The sequence below is a fragment of the Symphalangus syndactylus genome, chromosome 5, assembly GCF_028878055.3.
Source record: "Symphalangus syndactylus isolate Jambi chromosome 5, NHGRI_mSymSyn1-v2.1_pri, whole genome shotgun sequence".
Lineage (NCBI taxonomy): Eukaryota > Metazoa > Chordata > Mammalia > Primates > Hylobatidae > Symphalangus > Symphalangus syndactylus.
Genome location: NC_072427.2, coordinates 50,960,811 through 50,970,549, shown reverse-complemented (window position 1 = coordinate 50,970,549; position 9,739 = coordinate 50,960,811). Strand labels below are relative to the sequence as shown.

The 9,739-nt window shown below is 40.8% G+C and overlaps 1 long non-coding RNA gene across 1 annotated transcript; it reads right to left on the bottom strand.

Annotated features, from left to right (window-relative positions):
* Positions 1–2,200: 2,200 nt before the first annotated feature.
* Positions 2,201–9,725, bottom strand: LOC129482515 (uncharacterized). The gene is made up of 2 exons (XR_008657746.2): positions 9,161–9,725; positions 2,201–2,420 (listed from the first exon to the last, which is right to left on the bottom strand). It is a non-coding gene; the product is annotated as an uncharacterized lncRNA (long non-coding RNA).
* Between the last annotated feature and the right edge of the window lie 14 nt (positions 9,726–9,739).

Genomic DNA, 9,739 nt, shown 5'->3' with positions numbered 1-9,739 from the left:
TTGTTATAAGTCACTTTAAAAAAAGAGAAATGGCTTCCAGGCCTGCAAGATATAATGGAAGCCTGACATTTCTAAAGAAAAGGGCTAGTCATCAATGAAAACACTGGATAGAATCAGACTAGGAAATGCTGGCTGTAACTTCGTAGCGGATATTTGCCCAAAAGCTTCAACATACTCTCATTCCCGTCAATGATGCTTCACAGAAGTTGGATCTATCAGGTTATCAACTGTCCAGTTCTTTCAATTCCTGTTCTGTCATTTCCCTTTGTCTAAATTTCAAGCTTCCTAAGAAGCTTCTGTTATGTGGGGACCCTGTGTGTCTTCTTACAGGGAAAAAATGCTCTGGTCACCTGCATAGCAGTCCTTTCCAGCATTCCAGTCCCTCTGATGGGTACTTTTCAATTTACATCAATAAACTGGCATTCTGATTTTATAATTCCATCTCTTGAGTTTGTTAAATGTGAGTTTGATTGGTGGGCTAGCTTAAATCAGTTTCTAAGCCTGCAATCATGAGGGCCAGACCTGAATTGCAGTCAACTCACCAAGTTTGGCTCGTTTGTTCATTAATTTGTGTGGCAAATGCGAATGGTGCCCTGGATCTTCCTACTGTATCGTACACCAGTCCTAGTTTCAATTGCCAGCTCCTACATTTCTTGCTTAGGGCTCTCTCTGACCAGCTGGAGCTGCTGTGTCCCAACCACAGCAAGCCAGCCAGATGAGGATAACAACATTATACACTCACAAGATAATTGTGAAGTGTGTGTTCTACACTGGCTCCCAGAGTTCTTCAACATAAGTAAATTCCAGTTGCCCAAAGTGGACACTTGATTGATAATACACCCTTTTTGGTTTCCTCCCTTCCATAACTCACTTACTTCCTTACCAGTGTTTCTAGGGATCACCTCCCAAATAAATTACTTGAACTCAAATCATTGTCTCAAGATCTGTTTTTGGGAGAAACACAAACTAAGACAACTTCGTCCATTCATTCATCATTTATTGAGCTTAATCAATTATTAATAAGTCCTTAAGGCACAAAATAAGTCCTTAGCAACATGTTATCTCTTTTCTCATCACAATATTATCCCCTCTACAAATGAAGAAATCGAGGTTGAAATAAATTAAGTAGCTGACTCAGTATCACATAATCAGGACAGAGTGCTGGAAAGGATTGATGGCAGATGAAGATGGCTGGGACTCCCAGATGCCCAGTCTTGAATGGACAGTATAAAAAATGAGTTTTCTGCTGGGGTAATAATTTGAGAATATTATAAGATTGCTACGAAGCAATGAAAAAAGGGATTATTGAATGAGGAAACATTTCAATGAAATATATTTTTGAAATTTTTGTCTTCTAGGAAAGCAACATGCTACAATAAGAGCGCACACACATACAACTGTGGGTTTAAATCCTAGCACTACTAGTTTTTGGCTGTAAGACATGGGCAAGTTGCTTACTTACTCTAAGCTCAATTTTCTAATCCATAAAGTGTATAATATCCAAGACTGTTGTATGAATTAATGAGATTTATTTAAACAACTGGCACCTAATGAGTGTACAAATTTAATCTGCAGAAATGTACTGTCCTTTCAGGAACTTTGTGGTAAGTACTGAAATATGGATGCAGTCAGTACTATGCTTAGCAGTAACTTAAAAAAAGAAGCAATATAAAATTTGTATGTCATAAATGATATCTATATTACTATCTTTAAAAATCTTGGTCTTTCCATATGTAGTATGCTAATGTAATGTTACAAAATAAAAGTAAAATCAACAATTTTAAAAAGTCAAGCTTTAAGTATAAAATTTTGTTTGAAGCAATGCCAAAGGTCCGCATAGTAACATTTATCATTTTGATAACAGAATTTTATGTTCTGTATGTGGGCCTCAAGCAGTACTAAAACAAAATAGTGTATCAATTATAAATGATACTCACGATTCTTCCCTAGTCAGATGTTTTTTCAGTTGAGAGATTCTGAAGAAAAACAATAAGTGTAGAATGTCTGTACCATCTTTAACACTAAGATTTAATTTAATCAATGCATTTCCTTAGATTTAAAAATCATTTTGTTAGAGTCTGTTGGAATCAGTATGATATGTATTTAAAATGGAATTAGAGATATGGATTGTAGTATGAATGACTTCAAACAACTCAAATGATGCGCATGTCAGAAAGAAACATTTCTAAGGGCTGCTTCATTGATTCAAGTGGAACTGTTTTATTCAGAACAGCTCAGATTAGCAGCAGCAGCAGCTGGTGTTCAATGAAATGCTTCCCTTTTCCACCTACTCTCCAGCTGGGTTAAGACAGGCACAAAGAGATTGGGATGACCAAGGTCAAAGCATGATTTGATAGACTTCCAGGTTTTTGCTCCAGTAACTTCTTGTGTAGTCTTGGCTATAGAGGCAATTCATGAAACTGGTGGTTGAAAAAGTCATAGCTTTAGAAGGACTTCATAGATCATCTTGTTCAGTATCTTAATTTTATACTTCATATACCAGGGTTCTAATTAAAATATTGTTGCATATTTATTGGAATTGACAAGAAGTTAAGATTTCTTACACTTATTTCATTTGCCTGATTTTTCTGTTCCCACTGAATTGTATAAGCAGGCACTACTGCACTTTGTATCTCTACTTGACACAGCTGAAAAATGAAACATTCAAAGATACACTACTTTATTACATGTTAGCTCAGTAAAGGGGTCCTCTATTAGACATGCTGGTCTCAGTTCTTAACTTTTACACTCACAAAGCCCGGTTCACTCATTCAAACCTCTTTTGAGGAGTTACCAGCTTTTAGCCATTGAGATAGATCCTGGGAACACAAGAAGTCAAGGGTGCTCTCCTCTCTCAAGAAGCTTAAGAGAAGACAGAAGTGCTAAGCACATACATCGAGTATGTAGAAGGCACACAGAGGTATAAACAATGACCCTGCTTGAGTAGATCTGAAAGGCTTCTCAGAGGAGGAGCTTGAATTTGTCTAAAAGGTAGAATAAACTGCATGCAAAAGAGCCCCAAATGACTCTTAAGCTTACGTACTGCCTAAGCAATACATTCACGTGGGAAGCGGGAGATGGGGCTGGAATGGAGGCAGAGGCCACATCCGATGGGCCGTTTTTGGAGTTTAGACATTATTCAGAAGGCCATGGTGAGCCACTGATAGAGTTAAGAAAGGCAGCAAGGTGATAATACATGTTTCTTAAGAAAACATACTGTGATGAGGACATTTGGCAGGAAAGTAGTATAATATGAACCAGCACTCTCTGAATGTTGGGGTTAAAATAGTGAATGAGGTAATATGATCTTACCCTTCTGGAACTTACAGTTTAGTTCAGAAACACAACGGGTCTAAACACTAAGGGTCTAAATTAAGGTAGTAGCAGTGGAAATATACAGAAGGAAACGGATGTGATGATAATGATGATGATGATATTGCCTATTACCATTTATTGAACACCTCCCATGTGTCAGGCACTAAACACCTCATATGCACTATCTTTGTCCATTCTCCACACAGTAGCTAGAGTTATTCTATAGATCTTGTCATAACTCTCTCAAACCCTTCCAGAGGCTTCCCACCTCATTCAGCACAAATACCTAAGTTCTTAGGAAAAGCTACAAAGTCCTCCAGGCTGTGACCCACTGTGACTTCTCTGAGCTCATCTTCAACTCCTCCTTTCTCTCTCTAGCCACAATGCCTTGCTACTGTTCCTAGATGACTTTAGGCACCTTTCTGCTTCAGGGCCCCCTCTGTCTAGAAGGTTCTTTCCTTTATATTCCCACAGTTCATTCCTCACTTCTATCAAGCCTCTGATTAAACGAATTCTTTTCATATAAGACCTTCCCTGGCCACTCGGCATGACGGAATTCCTGTAGCATTCCCTATTCCCTTTGCCTTGCTTTGTATTTCTCCTTAACATATCATATTCTGACATAACACATATGTGTTGCTTTTCTTCCTCCATGGATCACAAACTCCATGAGGGTAGACTGTTTTTGTTCATTGCTGTATTCTCAGCACCGAGAACAGTGCTGGCACATATCCATTCAATAAATATGTACTGAATGGATGAATGAAGGATTATAAGGGTCCTATGAGGATGGTACTATTATTTTTTCCCACTTTCCTAAAGAGGAAACAGATATCAATTGAGGTACTCAAGGTTGTATTTCTGGTAACTGGCAGAAATGGGATTTGCATGGGCGGTGGGGGGGAAGCCTGCCTTTGTTGAGTTGTACTATGTGCCCAGCATTATTCTAAGAGCTTTATGTATATTAACACTTAATCCCTACACCTCCATTTTATAGATGAGGAAACTAAATCAGAAAGGGGTTTACAATCTTGCCTGCTATCTCTGCACTTGCCAGTAAGTTGAGGGCCTGTGCTCTCAGCCACTTTGCTACACTAATTCTAAAGCCAATTCTTTAGATACAACTTTGCCTCTTAATTGCCAGGAGAGAGAAAGGAAGAAATCTAGGATTGCTACCATTATTATGACTGGGGACCGCCATAGATGGTAGAGTCACCAATCAAGTCAAAGAATGTAAGATGAGTTGGTTTCATTCTCCTCTAACTCTAGACTTCCACATCCAACTGCCTCCTGATATCTTTGCTTGGACATTAAGACACAAGGTCAGCTGCAGTTAAAGGGATTTAGAATAACCATGGGAGATCATAGAAGTTAGTAGTTGTCTTATATCAGAGTTGACCTCGTACACAGGACCTGCCCAGTGAAGTCCTCAGGGCCCCACCTTGTTGCTCTGCAATCCCTAGAATGTTTCCCAGTGTCTTAGTCTGTTTACGCTGGTATAACAAAATACCCGAGACTGGGAAATTTGTGAAGAACAGAAATACACTTTTTCACAGTTCTAAAGGCTGGAAAGTACAAGATCAAGACCCCCAGCAGGTTCAGTGTCTGGTGAGGGCTGCTGTTTCCAAGGTGGGACCTTATTGCTATATCCTCTGCAAGGGGTGAATGCTATGTCCTCGTGTGGCTAAAGGGATGGAAGGGCAGAAGAAGGCCTAAGCTAGTTCCCTCCAGTCCTTTTACAAGGTGTTAATTCATCCATGAGGCAGGGCCCTCATGATTTCATCAGCTGTTAGTATCATCACAATGGGGATTAAGTTTCAATATGAATTTTGAAGGGGACACCATCATTCAAACTACAGCATCTTCCAACATGGTTTTCTACCCCAACTATTCAATACATACATTCATCAGAAAAGGACAAAAGAAAGGGCAAGTGACACCCAATTTCTTTTAGAAAATGATCTGGAAGTTGCATACATAATTTCTCCTCACATCCTACTGGCCAGAACTTAAGAGATACGGCCACACTTAAGAGTGTATTATAGGTGGCCGGGCGCGGTGGCTCACGCTTGTAATCCCAGCACTTTGGGAGGCCGAGGTGGGCGGATCACGAGGTCAGGAGATCAAGACCACGGTGAAACCCCGTCTCTACTAAAAATACAAAAAAATTAGCCGGGCGTGGTGGCGGGCGCCTGTAGTCCCAGCTACTCAGAGGCTGAGGCAGGAGAATGGCGTGAACCCAGGAGGCGGAGCTTGCAGTGAGCCGAGATTGTGCCACTGCACTCCAGCCTGGGTGACAGAGCGAGACTCTGTCTCAAAAAAAAAAAAAAAAAAAAAAGAGTGTATTATAGGCAACCAAGTGTCTGGCTAGATGTTCTATTATCATGGATAAAGAGCAGAATGCGTAAAAGTCAGCTAGGAAGCAGTTTGTACAACAGATATCCAACAGGTATCTCAAATTTAACATTACCAAAACTAAATTCCTGCTTGTTCTCCCAAAACCTGCTCCTTTGCACTGTTATCACATCTCAGTCCATGATGGAAAACAGAACAAACTCAGGGGTTTGATGTTAAACATGTTGAGCTTGAGGTACCTGTGGAACACCCAGTACAGGTTTCCAATAAGGGGTTGAAGATACTGTGTCGGATGCTTCTGACTGAGATCTGTGTTCAAGATTCAGACTTGACTCCTGACCGAAATAAGTGATAGAAGAGTATACATAAATGGTACTGTCAAAGATTATAACATGGTAGGCAAAGAGAACCAAGAATGTGGAGGGAGGATTCTGCACAGGAGACCTGAGAAAGAGTGGCCTAACACAAGGCAGAAGAGCAGAGAACGTAAGGTGACAGAACCTAGGGAGCAGTTTCCAGGAGGCAGTGGTCAGCAGTGTGGAAGGCTGCAGAGAGATCAGACGTTATGAAAACTGAGAAGCAACCTTTCAATTTGGCCATTATGCCACACTGAAATTGATACAAGCAATGTATATAGTAAAATGGAGGGAGCTGCTAAATTTCTGTAGTTGAAGAGGAATTTGGAAGGTAATAACAATCCAAGTATAGACAGCTTTTCTAAATAGAAGCGACAAAGTAGAGGGAGAATTTATGAACAGGAGCGGGAATGATTACGGGAGTAAGAGTCGTGAGTCAATCTCCCTTCCCTCAAGAAATAAAAATTACCTGTAGAAAGGACAGAAGGATGGCTTCTACCTTAAGACTCGAAGTCAGAAAGAATGCAAATTTAGACAGGTCTGTACGCATAAGGGTGGGGGTATGTAGGAGTTCATGCCTGATGTGTGCAGTACTAAATAATGATACATATAATACTAATACTAATACTACTAAGCACTAACATTTACTGAGCACTTATCATATGCCAGACAGTGTTCTTCATGGAGCTAAGCTTGCTTAACAGTATTTCTTAAATAATTGGAGCTATTCATATATTGAAAGCTTAGTGTTTTTCAAAAGCTGAGTGTGTAACATTTGGATGCAGCCTAAAAATAGCAACAGTGACTTCTATCCCACCATATCTGAATTTTGTCTCTTCCATGCTCTTATTTCTGATCCTAAGGCATGCTGAGTAGTAAAAAAAAGTTGTTCTTGCATTTTGATTCATCTGTTATGACTGGCATCAATAAGAAATCTTCCGCAATAAAACAGCTCTGTCAAAAAACAACTTCACCAGCAATTCGGGGCAAAACGTTTCCTTTAAAAAAAGTTTGTTGGCTGGGCATGGTGGCTCACGCCTGTAATCCCAGCACTTTGGGAGGCCGAGGCGGGCGGATCACGAGGTCAGGAGATCGAGCCCATCCTGGCTAACACGGTGAAACTCCGTCTCTACTAAAAATACAAAAAATTAGCCGGGCGTGGTGGCGGGCACCTGTAGTCCCAGCTACTCATGAGGCTGAGGCAGGAGAATGGCATGAACCCGGGAGGTGGAGCTTGCAATGAGCCGAGACTGCGCCACTGCACTCCAGCATGGGCGACGGAGCGAGACTCCGTCTCAAAATAATAATAATAATAATAATAAAATAAAAAGTTTGCTAGTATTAGCAGATACATATTAGTAGGTACCCCCCATGCTCAATGAAGTGTTGGGTTACTCTGAAAAAGTGTCCAATCTTACAGGTGTGACTTCCTCTTGAACTGCAAGTTCTTGAGGGCAGGAATAGAGATTGTTCATCTTTTATTGTTTCCCAAGATCTGGCACATAAATAGTAGTTCAACTAGTCCAATGTATGACACATAAATAGTTCTGGGTAAACATTAGCTCAAAGTTTGCTCAAGGCATTGATGCAGATGTTTATAAAATTAAATTGCTCTTTTTACTGTACACCTGAAATGAGAAAATTATTAGAAACTACTGGGTCTCATTTTGACTAGAAAAGTCTGAAGAAATCACTGTTCACTTAGCAGATACAAAGTTGTTTTTCTGGGAAAAACACACCTAAAAAAAAAAAAAACATGGGTCTGATATGGGAAAATTTTTTTTTCATATAAACAGATGTATAGGGAAGTGGAACACTGCTAGTATCTTAAGGATTCCTGAAAGTATTTATGTTGCTAATTTTGATCAGCAAACATTTCTAAACTTGAAAATGGATAAAGCAAAAAGCACAGTGAGATCTTGAAAGAAGTCTAATACTGTCACATATAAGAATACATATTTAAAATTAATGAACTAAAAGGGATATAGGTAATTTCTCCAGGAGGAATTAAGATCTCCTTGATCTCAGTAAAGCAATGAATAGTCATTCTGACATCTAGCTAAAAGCAGACTTATTTCCCTTCGGTCTTTAATCTTTTTGGAACGCAGGGATTTCCGCCACACTTTGATACAACAGGCCATTATAAAATTACACTTAATTTATTGACAATTTCTACTTAAAAGGAAGAATACCTGTAAGTATCTCCATATGATAGATATAGTAGAAATGGTATGCTTTAATTAGTCCAACAATAAAGCCCTTAAAGATTTACATTCTTTGTTGCCTATTTTGAAAACTTGCAAAGATAAATTTTTTTAAAGATTGTAATTCTTACTAGTCCTTTCCATGAAATATAACAGCAAATAGTTTCCAAACGTGGATGCGTAATGAGAGGAAATGAAAAGTGAGTAAAGAGCTGAGTTAAAACATCTTAAAATCGAGTATGGCTTAATACTATCATTTATCATCAGTTGTCCTAGAATAACTTAAATTCTTCTAGCTTATTGTTGGTTTTTCAATAGTTGATTATAGTTGTGAAGCGGGATACACACACACACCCACACACTTGGCTATATAAAAAAGATGTTCCAAGACTGACAGCTAAAAAATACACTGCTGGCCTAGCACTGTGGCTCATGCCTGTAGTCCCAGAACATTGGGAGGCCGAGGTGGGAGGATCACTTGAGGCCAAGAGCTCGAGACCAGCCTGGCCTAACATAGCAAGACTCCATCTCTAAGTTTAAAAATAAAAATAAATTTAAAAAAGATACATTGCTATGTACGACTGTTGATATAAAAAATCTGAATACTAGACATGGGTACTCATATAGTACTTCAAGGGCTTATCAACAAAGTTGCAAGTTGTAACACTATGAATTGTTAGTGATACTCTTTTGGCTTTGCTAGCAAGTTTGTAAAGCTATACACACACACATACATACACACACACCTTTTAAAATGGTGACCCTGGTACCAAATATGACTGTAAATGGATTTAATTTTAATGGCTTTAACTAGGTTCAGCAGTCATATGGATCAAAATTAGCCTCTATCCAGCAGGGGTCAACCAGGGAGCCACTTTTCTTTACCAACAACCTACTGAACGTCAACAACTGCAGGAGACGGGACTTTACCTTCGTCTCTGGTAAACTAGTTGACACATCCTGTGTTGGCAAGAGGCCTAAGTAGATGACCTTGGTCCTCTAAAATCTGGCCTGCACTCTCGGGGCACCCCTGCAACATCTACAAAGGCAGCTCCAGATAGAAAAGGGTTGGGGTCGAAAAGCTAATAACGGCAGGCACCTGCCCCGCCTCGGGGCTGGGGGCTATTCCTGCGGTTTCAGCTAACTTCCGGAGCCATTCGTCTTCCAACAAAGTCGGAGGCGTTCCTCCGCTGGGTACACCAGGGGCTCTGCAACCCTCCTGCGCGGGGGGGCCCAGAGGGCTTCTGGAAGTCCCAGGTTTATTCTTTTGGGTCACAGACAGCAGAAACTAAAAGGTGGGATTATCCTTTCTGTCCAGTCGCAAGATGGCTACCGAGCCTGGTGGGACTCCGAGGGGCCGCGGGCCACCTCCTCTTCCCAATGGCCCGTGCGCCGGCGGCGACGGCAAGCGGGAGGGAGGCGGGGCCGGCGAGGGAAGGAGGGGCGGAGCGCGGCGCCCTCCCGCGCGTCTCGGCCCCGCCCCACGTCCCCGCGTCCCGGCCTGGAGCC